The 21,457-nt window shown below is 57.4% G+C and overlaps 1 protein-coding gene across 14 annotated transcripts in view; it reads right to left on the bottom strand.

The window, feature by feature from the left end:
* The window catches only part of IKZF1 (IKAROS family zinc finger 1), an 80,104-nt gene that overhangs the window by 29,504 nt on the left and 29,143 nt on the right, over positions 1–21,457 (bottom strand). The gene's annotated exons all lie outside the window — the stretch shown is intronic.

Genomic DNA, 21,457 nt, shown 5'->3' with positions numbered 1-21,457 from the left:
CAAAAACAGTTTGGGAGTCACGTGCAAAGCTGCTGCTTGATCCGACCAGCTGGCGCATTTCCTAACGAATGCTGGCCTCCCTCTCTTGACCCTGCTCCTACTCGTCCAGACCCAGCAAAGGGAGTTGCCGTCACTTGTCGGTCAAGCAGCCGTGGGCAGCTGGTCTGCCCGGACACAGGCAGGCTTGACAGCCCACTGGTGGTCACGGTGTGAGGCTGACCGCCAGTGGCCTCTGCCACCGGCCATCTTCACTGAGCTCTGACCCATTATATCAAGTTTCTGAGTCTACGGTGCTCTGCGGCCTGGAGCTGTGGCCGCCTCAAATCATCTGGGAAAGGCAAGGATATCTCTGGGTAAGTATCACCTTGTAAAATGGGAGCATTCGGACCGATACATGATTGATGTGACAGAAAACTCCCTGCTGGGGTAGCCGCACAGTTCCCTGAGGCACAGCCAAGAAGGGGCTGGACTGCGCCAGGGCGTGGAAGCCAGCTTCTGACACAGGCCGCCCACTCCGAGGCCTGTGCTGGTGTGTGACATGGAGCACAGCGGTCAGGAGTTCACATTCACTGAGAGCAAGCAGGGCTGAGACCTGATACAATGCATCCCACCCCTTCCCGCCGTCAGACGCTGTAGCCGTCCCAGGGTGAGCCTGCAAACATGCTATTCCACGGAACCTTCCAGGCCACCCACGACCATTTAACATGACTGAGGCCAAGCACTTCACTCACCATCACACGCTTAACTGTTTCAAGAGGCCTATTCATTTTCTAGTATAATTCCAACTAACTTTGAAAGTTTTGCCCTTAGTATTTAATTCCCCGAAAATTACAAAAATCTAGGAAACCAAACACAGCTGTCGCTCCGGAGCCCATCCGCTCCCCCAGAAAGCCGGGCCCCCGGGAAGCCACCCTCGCTGCACACAGCACGCACACTCTGGCACGGCAACTCCTGGGTTCCCAGGGATGAGCAGGTACTGTCTCGGCAGGATCACGAGACAGCTGGTCTGGTCCTCTCCTGTCTGACCGTCCAGTCCCTTGGTCTATCTAGCGCCTGTGGAAGGCAGTCCCTGAGAGCTTTATAAATGCTGAGTATGTATGAAGCCCTTTTCATAAGCTGCCTGTCACCTTCGCAGGGGTCCCAGGAGACAGTGACTGTCACCTCTTATCAGGGAGGAGCCTGGGCTCCACTGCAGCTTTGGGATTGGTCCACTTGGTGGTTGGCGCGTCTATATGCAAATCTGAATCTGTATCTACGGAAATCTGTATCTATGGAACACGCGTTCTCCTGTGCAGGGAGGGCGTCCAGAAACTGCCTTTTCTCTCGCTCCACACCAGGAAGTGTGCAAGTTCCTGTAGCAGCACACACGTGGGTGCACACACACGCATACGGGCATCAAGATGCATTCACCCTCAGAGCCCCCCGCACTGCAGACCTCATGCAGCCCCCACCATCGGTCCTGGCAACCGCCCTGTGGCGATGGCGAAGGGCCGGCTCTCAGCCTTGCCTTCCGGTCTCCTGTAGACCCCACCCCGAGTCTCAGGCGGGCGTTTGTAAAAGGCGCAGGGAATGAAAGGCTCAACCTCTCACTCACTAGACTTTGTGCTCCTTTTATGAAGAGTGAACCGAGTCCGCTCGGGGGGAATTTCCACTCCCTAAATGGTCCCTGATGTTTTTATACGGAATGTGCTGCTGACGCCTCGGATTCCGAGTCCTGCTCTGGCTGCCCAACTGAAGAACATTCTGGAGGAAGGACTGCCCATGGCCCACCCCTGCGAGTCTGCCTTTAGTTGCACATGTAAATGCCTGCAGTTGCCGCCTCAGGGAAGTGTGGAAACTGACCTGAGACTTTCAGGTGATTGAAAACCACACAGCCATTTTCTGGCAGTACATGTTTCCCTGTGCATTCGGGAGAATTTGAAAACGTGCCCGCGCCTGCCTTCAGTACATACTCCTTAAATCGCTTCAGCCTTCTGGGGCCTCAGACCACTTGTGTCTCATTAACTTGTGTGAAGTGACCTTTGCATGTCACAGCCGTCTGCCACTGCTCGGGAGGGAGCAAGGGTGCCTCGCTGTAGCAGGGGAGGAAGGCAGAGGGAAGGGCCAGGGCCCTGCATGGAGCCGGACACCAGGCCAGGCCCCCAGCTGTGTCCTGGGGCCCTTCCGCCCTGGCGTTTCTGCTGCAGCTGCGTGTTCTCACAGCATGTCCTCAGTGAGGGCCCAGGGTCTGACCCAGGGACGGGATGGCCAGCAGGTCCTGACCACTCGCTCCAGGGGCTCCGTGCTTCTGGACAGATGTCAGAGGAAGCTGCAGCACAGGCAAGGGGACGGTCACACACAGCACCGGGCTGTCCTGTGAGCGTCGCCCCCAAACAGAGCCGCTGCTGAGATGCTCCAGAGTGCCTTGGCCAGCTACAGTCCAGCCTGGCCCGACAGAATGCCACATGCCAGGCATTTATGGAAGGCAGGGAGCGACTCGCCAGGGCGTCCTGGCTGGGATGTCCTTTGCCTGGCCTCGGTGTCGCTGAGCTGTCCATCCCCCTGCCCACCACACAGACAAGCACCCCAAATCCAAATGGGGTCCCTCCTCCCCTCCCACGCGTGCCGGCGGCACTGCCCACAGGTCCCATGTGTCCTGACCCATGTGGGCTCAGCTCTGCGGTAGCCTCCATGGCCAACTTCTCTCACAGCAGCTCCATGACTGTTGCCTGCTCACAGGGCACCCCAGCAAGTCCCCTCCCACAGTGCTGCTGCCCAGTGCCCAGCATGGGGTAGGTGGGCAGCACTGGGGCCCCAGGCTGTGCCCACCGTCCTTCAATCATCGCCCTCAAGACGGTCCTCATGGGGCCGCACGTGCTTCCAAAGTCCCCGTGGGCCGAACTGTGGCAAGGAGACTCAGCTCCAAGTCCTTCCCAGGCCCTCTGGGCCAGTCCCAGTGACCACAACTCTCTCAGCAGGCACTGCCACTCAGGAATCAAAGGGACTGGCCCTAGGAAGAGAACCTAAGAACCCAGACAGCCCCACACGTGGCACCTGTGAGCACCCCGCAGCTTCCACTCAGGGCGCGCCCCATCATTCCGTCACACGGCCTCCACCACAGGACGATGTGTGCTTCAGGTCCCTTCCCAGGGAGTCCCCTCCTACAGCCGGGTCTCCGCCTGCTCAGCTAGCCATGCCCACCCCCCTCCACAGGGCTGTGCACTGTCAGATTGGGTGGTCTTTGTCCCGTGAAGCCCACTCTCCCAGCGGTGACGGCCCTTGCCATCTCCTTCCCAGGATCCTTGGGCACAGGCCACGTTCTAGACTTGATGTGGCCACGAGCCCACTGTGGGCTCAGATAAAGGGGCTCCCGGGGCCTGTCTCCCTTCCCCTGCCCAGCGGGGGCAGGCGGGGCACACACCACGGGGCCTCCCTCAGCAGCGCCTGGCAAACGGGGTTTCTCTGTGGGAAGCAGCAGCCCCGTGACGCCGACCCTGTGTAGGGGTGACCGTCCATTGGCCACCATTTTCCGCTCACCCACCCTCTGCGATGCAGGTTGCCCCAGTTCTGGGGTGGACGGTTCAAAGTTTAAAGAACAGGCTTAGAAATTCTTTTGGAATATTATGTTCTTCTTACTTTTTCTATTTTTTTGGAAGAAAAATGACCTTTTTTTTTTGATAAAAATAATAGTTGCCCATTCTACAGGCAGCAAGTGCACCAGAAGAATCAAGATGAAATTTGTAAAACTTGCCTCTAGCCCCTAAAATCTAAAAAAGATCATGAAGAGGAGAAAATGGGAAAATGATGATAAAAACAGTGAGGGGGCTTAACTCAAGCTTTGAAGAGCAGGAAGGAGAACGACGCTCCGCTCCGGGAGGTGAGTCAGGGCTGGAGAGCCCAGGACGGGAGGGCGAGGTCCGGTCCCCGGCCCGACTCGGGAGCGGGGAGCTGGTGCCGGGGTGGGAGACCCTGCCGTACAGACAACTAAATCTCATTTGGTTTTCTGCTCCCAATCCAACTCCAACCAGGGGAAGCTACACTGGTCACAGAGGGAAGAGGGGACACCAGCCAACAAGCTGGGGCCCGGGTGTGTGGACGCCACCTGCCCTGGGTGCGCCCTGTGGGCTCAGGGGGCACCGGGTGTGGCCCTGTGACGGCGCCCTGTTCACCTGCAGCACCGGAGGGAGGGCGAGAAGGGCTGTGAAGGGACGCCGGCGACTCTCCGCCCGTCCTCTGGGTGTCAGCCGCATGGGCCCCCGAGTGGGCGAGGGTCGCCTGTGGGGCGTGTGCCCGGCTGCCGAGCCTGCACCTGGGATCAGGTGTGGTTTTCCTGGTGGCACGTTCTCCCCGGAGCAGCAGGGCAGCTGCCAGTGCCCCCGAGAAGGGAGTTGGGCAAAGGAGGCGCTGAAGATGAAAGAAAGCCCCTGACTGGGAACTTGCCCCGGCCCTACCCCCTAGTGGGGCTGCACAGAGGGGCTGGACCCCCACCCTGTCCCCTCCCTGGGGATGCCAGTGCTCTAGGCCTTCTCCAGGCTCTGCTGACGCGCCGGCCTTTCCCTCCGGTCCCTGCAGCTGGCACTGGATCAAGGCCCGGAGATTCCAGGAGCCCAAGCGCTGCTTCAGGGAGGCCGGAGATAAAGTAATCTTCCCCAGGACACGCGGAGGGTGGGTCCCCGCTGTCCCTCCCTTCCAGAGACTCGTGGGGGTGTCCCTGCCAGAATTCCAAGCAAATGGTGACTCAGCAAAGGAAGAGACATAGTCTATGTCCCCAGCCCCGAGTCCCCTGCTCATTCTGTCACATCCCTGAGCCCACACAGCCCCTGTCCCTGGCCCCTGCCTTCAGCCAGCCTTTAAGGGACATGTTCATGGGACCCTCATGCTGGAGTCTCGGGGATGGTCAGCAGCCCCGGTGATACTGCCGTGGTCTGTGGAGGTGAAGCCTTCATCCCCGTCATTCCCATTTCTTCCTCTTTTCCTCCCCAAAAGCACATTTCTCAGGTGGCCAGCTGGGGGTCAGGGGTAGGAAGGAGCAGAGTGTCCAAGAAGACACTGGGTCTGTCTGCAGCGAGTAGGCTGTGCCCTGGGGCACACACTTATGCACAGGTGTGTGCATGTGTAAAGGGCACACAGAGGTCACTCTTCCCGCTCATGTATTTACAAAGGCAGCTCAGTACTGGACTTGAAGGCTGGGAGCCTGGCACTGGTGGGGACTGGAGCACTCAGAGGACAGCAGTGCAGACGGACGGACGGACGGACAGCAGCCCCCGGGGCCCTGAGCAGTCACCCGCAACCTCATCCCCACCTTTCTCCTCTGCGAGCGCTCTCGCAGAGGCTCCTGGGAAAGGATCCTGCCAGAACATTCCATCTTGATAATGAGGCACCCAGTGACAGGGTCAGCGTGCTGCTAACCTGGGGTCAGACTTGAAGCGCTTTGCACTTTCCAGGTCCACCGTTACTGAGCTCCTTCAGGCTCCTCGTCCCGTCCCGTCTCGCCTCCCACCCCCATCTCATTATTTCCCCACTTATCTCATGGGCAGCTGGAGGTGGGGCACCCCGTTCTGAGCACCTCACAGGGGCTCTGGGCTGTCATGCTGGGCGCCAGTTCTGGGGTAGGGCTCCGACCGCCAGCAGGTGGACGTGGGAGAGGAAAGTACCCCCAACGCTGTGCCTCGCCAGGGCCCCCTCTCCTCAGGGGGAGCCCAGGAGGCTGTCTGGTCTGGCTCATGCCTCCTTATGCCTGGGAGAGGAAGGGGGCAGTCCTGGAGTGAGGTCACCGGGCCACTCCCACTGCCTCCCCAGGGTCGCCCACTGCTCAGACCCCGCAGTCCCCACACTCGTCAACAGCTCATGCTTGTTGGGGAGAACCTCTGCATCTCAGAGTGCTTTGCCTGTGGCTGCCGTCTGCCCCTCCGTCTGTGCTTTCGGAGAGTCGGAACATCTCAAAAGTCCCACCCTTTGCTGGAGCCACTTTTCTTTGAAATCAGGGTGGGGCCTGCTCCTCTTCCCAACCCCCCTGGAGTTTTATGATTCAACACCATTTCCTGGGAACACATGTGAAAAGAACCATTTTAGGGCATGGCGGGTCCCCTTTCAAATCCCATCAAGGTCAGCTGTCCCTGCATCTGTGCACTGGGGCCGGGTGTGATCTGCTTCTGTGCACCAGCTCCCTTCACTCTGGAAGCGGCCCTGGAGGCGCAGGTGACCCCGCTTTACTTGGGAGGCCCCGAGCCTGCCCAAGGTCACTGGCTTATGCCAAGTGTAGGTGTGAGGCCCGAGCTTGTCGACAGGACACGGTACCAGGGAAATCCTATCTCTGAGTGCAAGAATTCTGAGCAGACGCTGGGGAAAAGGCCTGGCCAACCCCGCCCCTCCGAGGCGAGGCCTGCGTCCTAGGGGGTCCTTGTCCTTGGGAGACAGGAATCCGGGGCGGGGGACCTTGGCAGGAGAAGTGACCCCAGAGCCTGCGCTCCTCGAAGGGCAACAGCCAAATGGGAAGCGGGAGGAGGGGGGGCGGGTGGTTGGGGAGGGGACTCAGGGAGGAAACTGAGATGGTGGCCCTGCCCTGGAGGCCTCGTGGGCGGGGGCAGGGCCAGGTGTCAGGATGGCGAGGGCCGGAGGAGGGAGGAAATGGAGGAGGCGACCCTGAACCCCACAGACAGAAAGAGGGAAGCTGGGGCCCGCCTGGGTCTGGGACGGGCTGAGGTGCTGGGCTCCCCAGGCACAAACCACCCACCACCTCCCGGCTGGAGTGGCCGCTCCCGAAAAGGCTGGGCTTCAGAGGGGTGCCGTCCCAGCTCGCACCAGGCCTGGCTTCCAGAAGCCCCAACTTCTGCATTCTGTCCTCTTCCCTCTCCAGCCATTCACCCCCACCCCCGCCGAGCCCCTCCAGAGGCCTCCCGGAGGCAGGCCCACGAGCGAGATTGTGACACGGCAGCCCCCTGTCATATTGTAACCCGGTTTCCACATCCTCCTGGCCCAGAAGAGGAACAAGGCGAGCAGTGAAATGCAGGGATGCAGGGAAAGGGGAAGCTGCCCGGCCCAACCGAAAGGCGAGAGCCATGGAGAAGTGGCAGAAAGGGAAGCAGGAGCAAGGAATGGCTTCAGGTGGCCCGGCCAGCGCGAGGAGGGTCCCTCCCAACACCGGGCTCCTATGGACACACCCACACTTACAGGCACACCCGCTCTCAAGCGTACAGACTCACACTCACACTGACACACACACTCCCACAGCCCTTCTTACATCTGAATCCATCACCTCCCGGGCCCGAGGCCCAGCTCTGTGCCACTGAGAAACAGCGGCCGGGGCTTTGCCATCAGCTGGTGCAGGGCCCGTGGCCCGGTGTCCCAGGCCTGTCTGCCCCCTGCAGCACGAGACGCAAAAACTCCCGACAATGCCAGGAGGCCGCTTCGTCATTTTCCTCTCGTGTTGGAAAAGTCAGAGTGAAAACAGGCCACATTTTGTTGCACCATCATCGAGGACTTCACTTTGGGGCCAAGACCAAAAAGTGGAAGAACGAACGGGGCAGAAAGCTGATGCAGGCAGACCGCTCTGAGGCCGCTGCACACTGAGTTTTACAAGGAGACCAGGCAAAGCGGGACAGGCCTGGGGTCCCCTGGAGGGGACCGGGAGACAGGCCCTGGGGGTCACCCCACCTGCCCCGTTTCTGCTTGTGGAGATAGCCCGAGAGGGACGCGGAGCCGGGCATTCCCTTCGGAGCAGTTGGGAGGCTGGTAGAGAAGCCCTTATCTTGCATCTCCACAGGCCGGGCAGGAGGGGGCCCACCCAGGAGGCCCTCCCCACAGCCTCCAAGGCCTCCCGATTCAGAGGGCAAGTTGCCCCAGGTGCACCTGTTTCTCTCTTCCTTACATCCCAAGAGACACCTTGCCCACCCCAGGGGTGCTACTGATTGTCCCCTGAAATGACACCACAAAGGCCCCTTCACAGAGTCCTTTCTTTCCATTGTTCTCTGCAAGCTGACATTTTTGAACCCTCTTGGGAGGGGCTGGGGGCCTGCCGAGCACTGTCCTACCCTCTGCCCGTTCATCCTGCTGTCTGGCCTCCCCGGTGGCAGTGACACGGTGCTCTGACCCCTCCCGGCACCTCCAGCCCTTTGCCCGGTGACGGTGCAGATGCCAGCGCGTGTCTGTCTCTGGGGAGGGGCAGCCCTCCGTGTCCCCACTGCCCTGAGAGCTCCCAGGGTGGCCAGGTGTCTCTGGATGGAGGCCCACCCTTCTCCAGACCCCGGCAGCCTCCTCCACCCTGGCGAGCCCCCCTGCCAGCTTCCTGAGACGGCGTTCCGGATGGGACAGTGGGATGGCCGCGTCCCTCCTGCTCCCGCCTCACTGGGCCATGTGGGGCGCCGCAGGGTCACCCTCAGCTGTCTGAACCAGGATTCTTGACGGTTCCTCTACAGACAAACTTCGGGCTACTGGACACGCTTGCATCAAGCCTCTGGGTGGTGGCAGGGGTGAGGGAAACCACTGTGTTGCTCAGAATGTCACATCCACCCTGTGGCCACAGGCCCGGAACCGAGGGTGCCAGGGCTTTACTTCTGAAATGCTCTCCCATCTGAGGAAAAGAGCAGAAACTCGGGAGGGGCGGCAGGCCTGTGACTCCCAAACCTCCGAGTGCTTTTCATCCCTTTGGTTTTGGCACTTTGGTTTCTCATCTCTGAGCCTTGTTCTCCCCTGGTTGTTGTTTTTCTTTCTCAGCGTCTAAAAAGAGCATGTGGCAGCAAAGCCCTCCTCCCCGCCCCCAGTGCCTAGTGCCCTGTGGCTGCCTGGGTCCTCTCAGTGCGCCTCTGGAACTGCCCCCACACCCCCACGGGTGGGGGAACCCAGAACCCCTCCCTGCTCTCCACGTGTTTTCCGTCCTCAGTCCTGGGCGCTCGGGCTGCAGGAGAGGCTGTGCTCACTCGAGGTGAGTACCCTTGGCACCCTCGCTGGGACAGCTGCGGCCGAAGGGGGGCCCTGTTCAGGCCCCTCCAGCAGCCTGGCAGGCAGGCAGCTCAGCTGTGAGATGGAAGCCCAGGCCCCACCTCCGTCTGAGTTCTGGCCCCCCAGGGTCACCGTTTAGGGAAATGATGGACCACACCCCTCCCAGGCTGCTGTGCAGGCGGCAGAACCATTGGCTTCTGAGTGAGGGGACCAAGTAACAGACAACTCGGGGTGCGTCGGGGTGAGGTGGGGGATTCTGCGTTCCCCGGATCCTTTGCCACTGTTAATTTTTTTAAATTAAATTTATTGGGCGACACTGGTTAATATGACTGCTGTGATTTCAAGTGGACATTTCTGAGACACATCATCTGTATATCACACTGTGCACCCACCACCCAAAGTCAAATCTTCTTCTGTCCCCATGTATTTGACCCCCTTACCCAAAAGGCCACCAACCGAATGGGAGAAGATATTTGCAAACAGCAGCACCAACAAGGAGTTAATATCCACAATATTTAAAGAACTCATGCAACTCAATACCAAACAAACAATCCAACTGAAAAAATGGGCGGTGCTCCTGAACATCTCTCCCAAGGAAACATACGCGGGCCACTGAGTTTTAATACAATCCCCGCACCCTGGCCCCCAGCCCCAGGCCCCAGGCCATCTCCCACCTTGAAACAGAGGTACCAGGAGAAATTCGGAAAAGGGTTGTTGTGCTTTTCAATAAATGAAGGATTTAGTAACTTGCTGGTAGATGGAGACATTCCCTAACAAGTTGAAGACCCCCAGGGACCCTGGCCATCTGGCTTCCCACAGCCTTGGGGGCCAGAAGGCCTGGCCTCACGTCAAAGCTCCCACTTCATTGTCCCCACGGGAGGACTGTCCCACAGCTGGGCGCTCCACTCGGTGACGTCAGAGAAGCTCTGGCCTTGTGGCTGGGAGTGAGAAGAAAGGGAGGGGGCTACCTTCTATCCCATTCCCCTCACAAGCATCAGCACAGACACCATAGATGTTAGGTCTCAAGTTCAAATGCAAGGGGAGTGGAAAGGCCAGTGGACGTACGCTGGTGGATGGCCAGACACCAGGCTCATCCTGGTGGAGTGGTGGGACTCAGAGAGGGTGCAGAGGCCACCCCTCTGTCTTACTCTGAACCGCTACGCTTAAACATGCAAACTTGGGGAAAAAAAGGTTCTCCCAAGTTGCATGACACAGACTCTGAAGTGACGAAGTGACGCTCCCTCTGCAGCCAGTGGTGGCAATAGGTCAAGAATGAGAAAGTAAAACTGACCTCTGAGGCCTCCAAGTAAAAGAGAAGTAAAAAGTCTCTGAACTACAGCATATTTACTCATGGGCGAGTCCCTCCTCTCCCTTGGAGCTCCAGGCCCTCATCTTCCCGCGGCTGCAAAGATGATTCAAGGGCTCTTTCTTGTCTAAGACCCAGCAGACTCGAAGCAGCAAAGGAGAAAGGAGAGAAGGAGAGAAGGAGAGAGAGACTGAAAACACTATCCCAACAGACAGGCAACTTCAAACCCAGGGCCCTTCAGAGACAGGGAGGTGCTCTCCCTGTGTAGTGACTTTTTCTGAAGGGAAGTGACATGTCTCCATCTGGTCAGACAAGTGCACGTGGTAGTTTCTAGCTGCACGGTTCCACTCTACGCTGTTATGGAAAATCTGGAACCAAAACCCAGCCCCCCCGGCCCCCAAGGGGCACGACACATCTCTGCAAAGGAGTGAGTGGATGAGCAAGGGAAGGAAGCAATGACGAGGCCCCTGCCCGCGGGGTTTACGGCCTGTCAGATGTGTGGTCTCTTCTTAAGGCCAGAGGCGTGTTCCCAAGAGTGCACTTGAGTTTAGAAGAAAAGGTTAAGGTCTTTTCAAGCTGTTCTTCAAAGAATCCCAGGGGGTCCAGGAGGTGCTAAAAAGATTCCTTCCCCAGAAGGGTTAAAATACACCCCAGACAGAACGAGGTAGGCTTGAGCAGTTTAGAAAGTGCCACTGTGAGGAAATATGGCCCTCAGACCCCATGCCCGTGAGGAGTGGCTGAGTGGGCGGTGACTGTGACCAAGAGCTTTAGACCCGGTGCTGGGCCCACACAGCATGGGGCGCGCTGACCAGCCAGCTGAATGATTCTGCACCCAGCGGGGACGACAGGCATGTCCCCCACACGCCCATTTCTGCGCAGAGACCCTGCCGGTTTGATCGCGACTACATGCAAAGCGCACAAGCCTCGGGTCGAGTCTACAGTGCTGGGTGTCGGCGGCTTCCCGGGTCCTGCTGCCGGGAACGTGAACATGGAGGAAACGCAGAACATTCTGAGATTAAAAACAGGAAATGGGTGGATTCGGTGCCCCTTCTGGGAAATGATGAAATGAAATGTGTTTCAACCCGAAGGTGTAATCATGCAAAGCCGAGTTTATCAAGCTTCTTGAGACATATGATTTCTCCTCACGATAAATGACTTTTTAAAGTGAAAAAAAACCAAACCCCCAGCAACTAGTAAAATGGTTGAATCCACTCCCCTCCTGTGCCACAAAACTGCAAGGCGCTGGATGTTGGGGAATTTTCCATGGACAGGCAGTAAAACAAGGAGGAAGCACCCTGTGGATACTGGTAAGGTGGCGAGCGTTTCAGGGGTCTCACATCAGAACTTCCAAGGTTTGTCATTATTGGCTGGTTTTGTCCGGAGAGCTAACGCATGCAGGAATCGCACAGCTAGAACCATGTGTGTTACATACCAGCCCCCCAGGCTGGAAAGTGAGTGCCTGTAGAGCAGGTTTCACCCCTAAGTGTGCAAACCAGGGGCCCACGCTGTTCTCTGTTCACTGATGCTCAGCGGCTCAGCCAGGGATCTGAGTGGCACCCCCGCGGAGGTTACGGCTGACCCCCAGCACACAAGGACAGAGCTATAGTGGTAGCTCCGCCTGACTGCAGATTTCTGTTCACAGACGGACACACTCAGCGGTGTGCAAATCACACCCAAACCTGCACCACTTATCAACCGATGCAAACAGAGGGGAGAAGGCACAGAACATGAGGGAACCGTCCCTGCACTGGTATTTCCCCACGACAGCCACTCATGTCTAATGGTTCGGGAGGAGGCGGTTTCAGCGTGTGAGGTGAGCAAGGCACCTGGCCTGCTGCTGCCACACACTGTCGCAGCCCGGTGTGTCTCCCACCCACCCGCCCACCGGCCTCCAAACCTGGCCCAGGAGCTCCGGCCCGCTGCAGAGGTGCCGGCCGGCCCACACGCTCACTGTTGGGGGAAAAGGTGCTGATGGACTCAGAAACTTTACCTGTCTCACGTGTTCAGCACGCTCACTTTCCAGAAGGGCCTGAAACTCACACTTGGCACACACACTGTTAGCACCAACGCAGCTAGCGATAACACAAGGGAGGAGGGGGTTTGGTGCTCCCCGCTTGAGAAGCAGGCCCCGGCGTGGATCCCAGCCTTCCCCGACCTGCTCCTGGGGGTTTGGGGACATCAGCACAGCATGTGGCTGCTTGGGAGGAAGGACAGTTGGCTCCCAGCGTGCAGTCACCCATGGTGACCCAAACCTAGGCCTGCTGAGCGCCACCCCCCACATCTCTGCTCAGACATGCCAGCTGACTTGGGGAGCATTTCCTTCATTTCTCACATGGCTCCTGGGTGCTCAGACCCGAGAGAACACACACGAAACGAGCTCTCTTCTTCCTGGAGCTTTCACTCAGACCTTGCTGGGAGGGGTCCTCTGCCCCGGACTTACTTCTCATAGGTCCTATAACATTACTTAAAATGCAGGAATTACCCCTGTGTTTTCGAGGTTTCGGTTCAGGTCACACACCTACCAAACCTCCTGGTAGAAGTCAACAGAACAAATGGTTCCAAAGAGCAGTCGCTCTGGGGGCTGGACCCTGTGATGGCTCCCGGCAGGGGCCCCTCACGCCCACATGTGGCTGCCTGGGGGACCCGCTTACAGGAGGGCTTCTCCGAGGTCAGGCGGGCCTTCCCCACAGCCCACGCAGAAACCAGAGCTGCCACGGGGCTCCCTGAGCCCACGATCTTGTCCCCGAAACCTGACCCTTTCCCCCGTCAATTCTTGACGTCCTACTCATTCTTGAGGGGACGGAATATATGTCACATCTGCTGACCAACCTACACTGTCTTCATCAGCCCCTCCTCTGCTCTGGGGGCTCCACACTCCACCTTCGGGGAGGGGCATCTGCGTGTCCCGTCCCCTTCGGGTGGCCTGCGTGCAGCTTGCTTGCCCTCTCGGCTCACTTTGTGCCCAATGACACGGCCCGAGGGGGGCCAGAGTGCACAGCAGAGGCCTCCAGCCAGGTCCCAGTAGCTCCCAGCGCCACCCAGCAGTCACTGAGCCCTGCCTGCTCTCTGGGTGGTGCCAGGGAGCATAGGCCAGGCCTCACACAGAACAAGGGAACAGCGAAGAGCCCAAAGAACCGAAGATTTAGAATCGGAAAAGTTGGGTTCACCGGTGGGGGCATGATTTGAAGACCAGTTCGTTAACCTCATTTATGCTGTCACCAACCACAGAGCCCAGTAGGAGGCCTGGACACCCTGAGTCCCAGCTGCTGTCTCTTTGAAGTGGGATGCTGTGGATCTGGGCCGGGGCATCCTCCTCCCTGACAGGGACAGAGAGCATCGCTCTGGTGATGATAATGTCACCCACAAATACTGGACCGGCACCCACTGTCCCCTGCCCATCAGTGGTGGTCCCTGCAGGGTGGAGTCTCAGCGCACTGGCCCCCCAGGCCAGTGCACCTTACCGAGTGGGCGGGCCCCCGCTGCCTGCAGCACAACCCACGTATGGCGCTCGGGCCTGCTGACCTTTCTCCAGGCTGGGCTCCAGAAACCGCACCTGCCTGCTCCCTCCCGACTCCAAACGAGCCTGGGCCCCAGGGGCAGAGCCTCCAAAGGAGCAATGGTGAGGTCCATCGTTTCGGAGCCTCCGAGCTCCGGTTCTGCTCCTGGTGCCATCGTCACCAGGAAGTGGCGCCCGACAGAGGTGCTTTACCTCAGAGAACCTGCCAAAAATAGCTGCTTCTCAAGGTGCAGACCCTCCGCTTTTCTCTTGTGCTGGGGAGGGGACTGTGCTCACAGCCACCGCAGGAGATCACATCCTGGTGATGTTTTTCTCTCTGGCTGGGACGCACGGGCCCTTCCCACGGCTTCTGAAAGCCCAGGCATGTCATTGGTGGCAGCTGGAGGACTGACTTCTCGGACAGACTCGGAATAAATTTCCTTCCCGGGTTCTGAATTAACAACTCGGAAAGCACAGCCCGTGGAGGGGGTCAGCAGATCCGTCTCTCTGAAGCCGGAATTCTCTGGGAGGTGCCCCTCGCACAGCTGAGGAGGGGTCTTGTGATTTTCTTTCTTCGTCCGAAGTAATGGGAGGAACATGCTTCACATGTCAGTTAAGAGTAAAACACCTCTCCCTCCACGCCAGGCACGCCCGTCACTCTGTGCCTCCTGGCAGGGGTGGGGACGAAGGACTTGGGAACATTGCAGATGCAGCCCCTGTGGTCCAAACGGCCACCTGTGTGACCGTGTGTGCAGACAGTTGCACGGGGGCCACCACACACCTCTGGCTGGGTGGCACACTGTCTCCCGAGACTCTGTCCCCCTAAAGTTTCTTGGGTGTGCCACCGGGCCTTGAAGGAGCCATGACATGAGGTGACACAACACTGAGCATTCGAAGTGAGCTCCAGACACTCTGGATCTAAGGAAGGACCCGTTTGTTCAGGGGAGACATTGTCACTCATGGAAGGAAACAGCAAGCTCTGCTGAGAGTGGAGAACGTGGCAGATGCAGCTGCCTGCCCGCCCGGCGCCCCTTGGAACTCGGTGGCCAGAAGAAATGCTGCCATAGGAGCATGAACAATGGCACCGTTTTTGGGCTTTTGCTTTGATGCGTGGGGTGAGCTTCGCTAGGTTGAAGGAACTTGCAGAACAGTTTTCAAGGGTTTCCAAAGCCTGGCTTTGACCTCAAGCCCGGTTTGCTGGCACACTTGGGTCAGACCAGCAACTTGTGGAGGTGCTGCTGGGACAGCACCTCCAGCGGGGGAAGGTCTCTCCTTTGCCTGCGAGCCTGCGCCTGGCTGCACGGTTGTCCCAAACATGTCTTAAACAAGCTACCAGGAAACTCAGCCCCCAGCAAGTGTAACAGACCGGGCTCCTCTGAGACCCAGACAGCAGGTGCTGACACAAGATGAGGGGACCCACCCCCAGGGCCGTGTCTGACCCACTGACCCTTGTGTTCTCCAGGACAGTGGGCACCATCCCAGCTGCACAGGCCTCGGGGCGTGTTAGGGAGGCTGTGCTTCCAAGCCCTTGCAGCTCGGGGCCCAAGAGGCTCTCTGCCCTTCAGAACTGGAATTGCACGTTAAGTTCAAAAGCACAAAACATGCATTTGATGACCATGCCCTGTGAGTGACAGGTGAGTCGGGCGGGATTACAGAATGGAAGGCCCCCAGCACCCTGAACGCAGCCCAGGGAGAGTGAGCACGGAGAGGAGGAGCAAGCCAACATAGGGCCGTGTTTATTCCACTGTGCTGGGGCAGGGGGTGGTGGGGTGGGTGGTGGGCACTGGCCCAGAGAAGGGCTGTCCCGAGGACCTGGCGCAGCCGAGTCCATGACAGGAAGAGCCCTCACTCTCGGGAGAAAGCGCCAATGCGCAGGCGGCTGCAGGGCTGGCTCTAGAAAGAGCACACTTTGTCCAAGGCTTTCCTAATGATCCGTGTCTCTTGCAAACTGGCACAGGCTGTCTCCTGAGGGGTCCGCACAGGCTGCCCACCCCCTGACCCGGAGGCTCAAGGGCAAATGCCCAGCTTGCCTCTGGAATGTTTTACAGGAGCAGGAATTCTCTGCCTGGTAACCCAGCGTTGAGTGAATAAGCCTTGCACACAGCTGCCTCCGAGGGCACTGGGGGTGGAAGGAGTATGGGCACTAGACGCTCGCTTGCGCACACACACATTCACTGCTTCATTCCCCTGCAGACACAAGCTGCGCTTCACCTTTCCACCAGTGGGGTGGTCATGCTGCCGTCCACATTCAGGAAAAGCAGCCGTGAACGTCAATGCACCAAGTTACAAATTCAGTTAAAACCAACCAGCAGAAGTTCAGAACCAGGCAGAACTGTCGGTGGTATACAGGAAGAGGGTTTGTTCTGTAGTTTACTTCTGTTTTCTCTCTTTTCCCAGTTTTTATCTCTCTGCTCAGCTCCCACACCAGAAGGTACAGTCTTGGAGCCCCTGAATCTTATCGTTCTTGGTCACCCTGGGCCTGTCCTTCACTAGCATCTGCCTCATTGACTGACCCTCCAGAGTCACCTCAGGGCCCCTGCGAGGTGCTCCCTGCCTTCTGGGCCACAGACACCCCTCAGACCCACCCAGAGAGTCGGAGAGGCCCCCTGTCCAGAACTGCAGCTCATTTAACTCCTGGAGGGAAGCAGCTCTGTCAGCTGTGACCCCCAGGACACCTGGTCCAGCACCTGGCCACGGACTCAGCGATCACACTTAAAAAACAACATGGTTTGAATTCCACGTCCATAAGCATTCACATTTTTCTTATTTTCCAGGCCAAATGGGATAAAACAAATTAAAAGTGCACGCCTGTGAACATTTTAATACAAAGGTCATTTGATGGAAGGCACAAGAATCATTTCTGAGGCCCCCGGCAGTGGTTCATCCAGATCCATTGCCCCCTTAAGGGCTGAGGGAAGACCAGAGGGGGCGACCCTCACGGGCTTAAGACTGCAAAGCCGATTCTACTCCTGGGACAAGACTGAAAATGCTGGTTTCCCTTCTCTCCCATCTGCATCTGGTTTAATGTTTAGATGACACATTTTGTTCTCCCTCAGTTGGGTCTGGGTGGCTCCCCACGCTCCTGCTTTAGTTACTTTCTTCTGATGGGTGAAGCGCTGCTTCTGGGCTCTCACTCCCTCTGGGGGCCGCTAGCCCCATGTTAAGACACAGGAAAGAGAAGGGGCCCCGCCTGCTGGGACACCGCCATCCGGCTGCAGGGACAGGTGCGAGATGCCGGCACAGCCCAGCAGAGGCTGCATCCAAAAGCTGGCCTGTGCATCCCAGTGGAAACTGGCTGGTTCCACTCGGTCACTGCTGGCTCCCAGGAGGGACAGCAGGCCAGGTGTGTGCAGGTGCACTCAGGTAAATAGTTTGGAAGTTGTACAATACCTTTCCTAGGTCACCAAGAGTGCCCAGGTGACGTGCGGACGACTGGCCCTCATGGGCTGCCAATGAGAAGAGAGGAAAAACTCATGAACAGTCCGAATGACTTCACCCAGGGTTAACGGGATAAAGGAAAGGACACAGAAGTCAGCAAGGGACGTGGCCTGCCATCCATCCATCCCTCCGTCCGTCCCGACAGAAGGAAGTGTGTGCAGTGAACACGGGATAAGGTACTCCTCTTTCCAGTGGACTCGAGCGAATGAGTGAACTTTGGTAATAAAAGAGCACTTCACTGGTGTGCGTTCCTGAAAAATGCAGGGTCCCTGCACAGTGCACGCTGGTCAGGCAGCAGGGCTCTGAGGCGTCCCCACCCCTCTGGTCTGATGAGGCCCGGAGCCAGGCTGCACACCCAGGACAGCTTCTACCCTTCCCACCAGCTGCCTGCCTCTGCAGGGGTGGTTTTCCAGGGTGCATTTGTAAGTTGGCCCAGAAGATAATTCTCACTACCTTACAATTAAAACTCCTTTGTGAACAAAAGGACAGCATTTCCCGGGTTAATTCAATAATGTGTTCAAAGGTCTGGGTTCCCAATGGACTTTTCTGAAAGAAAAAGAAAACCTAGCGTCGGCGTTCTAGAGCTTGTGCTTGGGGCTCTGCAGGGAACAGCACGGGGTGAGTGCAGAGATAGGCGGGTGACCGGACCAGTCTGCACCCGTGGGACAGTCCAGCACAGGTGCTCAGGTGCACGGACCCTGCGGCCAGGCCCTGCAGACATTGTCACCTGCCATGGACAATCGCCGGAGGGACCTGTGTGTTGCTCGGCCACAGGGGGTTTTTCCTGGTACCGCCTTTCCTGCAAAGAAGTAGCTTCAGTCCACAACTCTTGCCCCAGGCCATCCCTGCCTGATTTTGTCACCTCTTTTCATCATGGCCTCCTGTCCTGCCCCTTTGGTTACCTGTCACAAGGTGTGCAGGACCTCAGGGGGCTGGGCAGCTCCTCTGTTAGCCTTCTGGCTGGGTTCATTCTTGGGCTATGTAATAGTAATAGAGTCTTGATGAAGCTGTATCTGAGATCAGTTGTAAAAGAAAGGAAGGAAGAAACACAGGCACAGAGGGGAGGAGGGAAGGAAGGAAGGTGAAAGGAAGGAAGGAAGGAAGGAAGGAAAGGAGAGAGGGAGGAGGAAGGAAGGGAGAAAGAGAGAAAGGAAACAAAAAAGGAAAGTAGGAAGGAAATAAAGTAAAGGAAGAAGAGGGGGACAGGGAGGGAGGGAGAGAGAGAAGGGAGACAGGAAGAAGAGAGAAGACTGTAAGGCAGCAACAGAACCATCAAAGCCACAGGGCAGCCTGTGTGACGGGATCACAGTGTGCTCAGGAAACCCAGCCACCACACGGGTGAGCACGTGCTGTCTCCTAAGACGCCAGGGCACAGTCAGTGGGTGAGGCATCTCGCCCAGGAAGCCTGGGGTGCGGCTGCACACGGCTCAGCCTGGTGGGGCCAGGGGGCCCTGCCAGACTGGGCTCTGCTCCCTGGCTCGCTTCCTTTTCCCCCTAAAAGATGAAAACAGCCCGTCCTGGCCACCTGCTGCGTGGCTCCAGCAGCCTGCCGCAGGGCTCGCGGGAAGGATCAAGAAGCTCCTTTCTCCACATTGTGCAAATAACTTCACACAGGTAGTGGGCTCACTGAGGACCTGTCCCCAATGCATCCTGCTGCAATGAGTCTAGAAAACAATCGCCTTGTTCCTAGGAACTCCCCACCCCCCAACATCACCCCGGGTAGTGCGTGGGCATCCAGTGAGTGGCTGAAAACAGACGCACAATATCTTTCTGCATTTACTTCGGCTGCTGCAGTTTGGAAAACTGGTTTGTGGTGTTTATGTCTTGCTTGTTCTCACTGCTTTGTACTTAATCAAATGCCTACCAGACCTACTGTTAAGACAGCTGCCGAAAACAAACCCCAAGGATGTACAAGTGGGGCCGGGCCTAGACTTTCTCTAAATCAAGTGTGACCCCCAAAATGGAAGAACTAAAAGCAAATTTTCACATTCATTTGTGGTGACAACAGAGAAAATGTTTTGAAGGGGAAACCGTTTAAAAACTACTTGAGGGAGTTGGTAAATGACTAGCCCTGGGCTACATTTCAACTAGGGTGAAGGTAGAGCGCTTCCTGTATCATAATGACACACTCTTCTACACAAGCCCCGTGCGCCCCTGCCCCAGGTGGCTCTGGGCATGGGGAGAGCAGCCAGTCCCAGCTGGGGTGTTCTGTGAGCATCAAGTACCTGCTGGGTCTCAAAGCTCAGGGCAGAAAAAGACTAAAATACTCAATGACTGTTGACTGTGAATGCATACTAAAATGAGTTAAACAAAATCTATTAAAATTCACCCCTCTTGTGCCATTTTTTAAATGTGGCTCCTTGAAGACTGAGACTTACCTAGGCGGGGTGGGGGAGCATTCGATTGTCACAGGACTGAGCCACCCTGGAACATTTGGTTCCAGTATTTCACAAATACGTCCCAGGAATGCTGGCCGTCATTCATCTGTGAAGCCTCTGTCCCACACAAGGACTGGCTGTGGTGGCGTGTCTCTCGAAGGCTGCCTGCCGGGGGCTGTGGGGCCAGCCCCCCACCCCACCCCGAGCCAGCACTGGGAAGGCACGCATGTGCCCCGCTGAGCAGGGGGTCTGTTAGCTAAGTTTCAGAGTCGCCCCGTCAGTAAGAAAAAGTAGTTGTTAAAGGGGGAAAATCCGACCAATGAACAAGCACACTCCAAACACAGAATCTGTGACACCCTCAGCTACCAAGTCAAATCGATGTCAGCACTGAGGCCGTATTAGTAGTGGCAGCCCTCCTTTAAAGTCGGGGGTCTATGCAACGTTTAGAATGACAAAGGAACCCCTGGGACTAAACCATTTCCGCACTGAGCAGAACTCCCGATGAAGACTGCTGGGGCTGCAAGGCCAAGGTGCAGTAAGCAGTAGCTACACTAGATAATAACTAATTGTCATTACGCACCATTTGGGATGGGGAGGGGGGCTCATATAGTGCTCTGGGGTGCTGCCAGAGCCCCATTTTATTGCTCTCCTGTGCAATAGGAGAGTGTGGAGATATTGCAAAAGCAAAAAATTCTGCCAGGTTCCAGGAATGATAATAAAAATAATCACATAGGTGCCTGCAGGGCTCTAATAAAAGTCCTTTTCTCATTTTAGCAGGGTTTCACTCTTAATGTGACAGTCCTTCATTCTGAAAAAGAGAACAGTGGCCTCTGCCAGCCCCCAAAACTGCAGCCTGGACTGGGTTTGAGGCCCCTCCTGCACTGCACCCAGTGGGGAAAGCCATTGGATGGTCAAGGCCACATGGAGCTCACACCCTGGTGACTCTGGGGGACATCGGCAGCTGCAGCCACGGCCCCTGTGGGGGACGGCGTCTCCTCAAAGCAGGCCACCTTGCACAGACACACCGAGAGGGGCCCCCTGAAGGTCCCTGCAGCTGAGCTGGGTCCTGAAAGTAGGGCAGAAACGGCAGTTGGGTTACTCCAGTTGCCCCAAGTGTCAGGTGCCTGCAGCAGGCCGGGGAGAGGAACGCCGCCTTTCAGCTGTCACTAGCTGTGACAGTGCCCTGGCCGCGTGCAGGTGGCTCAGCCCCTGCAGATACTGTGCCCTCACGAAGCCACCGCAGGCATGGGGGCGACTGAAGAGGCCGCCCCCAGATCTAAACATGCATCCCCGGGCTTTGTGTAGTCTGAGGGTCCCAAACTGGCCTGAGGACACTCAGTGCAACCCCAAGTTTGGCAGGAGACCCTGAGCCTAATGCTTTTCCGGGGAAGTTGTCCTAATTCAGTCACATGTGAGTAGAACATGGACAAGTCTAGATTTGCATCTGCAAGTTCTTCAAACCCGAGGAACAGCGGTGGTCACGTCAGGACACAGACCCTGCGGCTGCCACTGTCTCCCAGCGGTGAGACTAGCTCACTGCAGAAGCGCTTCTGCACACACACACAGGCTGGCTGGTCTCTGTGACGTTGGCAGCCCAGGGGCATTAGTTATCCGCTCTGGCTGGACAGAATGCATTCCGCCCTTACTTCCCACAGGTGTCCCACCAGGCTCCCTCCCCCAGGACAGTGTCCCCACCCCCCCAGTCACCCCTGCTCTCCACACCAGGTGTCCAGACACCGCGACCCCCAGGAAGCCAGCACTGGTCAGGGAAACCAGTATTCACGAAGCAAAAGGAAAAGCCCTAATTTGTAGCATTTGCTGATTTGTGTGGTGTGAATTCTTCGAGCCACAGGTGCCCTGAAGCTGCTGACAGCTGAACCAGAGCCTCACGGCCTTCCTGGATCAGTCGTGAGCCCCGTGCTG

Source organism: Artibeus jamaicensis, unplaced genomic scaffold, assembly GCF_021234435.1.
Source record: "Artibeus jamaicensis isolate MK-2021 breed Jamaican fruit bat unplaced genomic scaffold, CSHL_Jam_final contig_1016, whole genome shotgun sequence".
In the NCBI taxonomy this organism is placed as follows: domain Eukaryota; kingdom Metazoa; phylum Chordata; class Mammalia; order Chiroptera; family Phyllostomidae; genus Artibeus; species Artibeus jamaicensis.
This window is presented reverse-complemented; position numbering and strand designations above follow the sequence as displayed.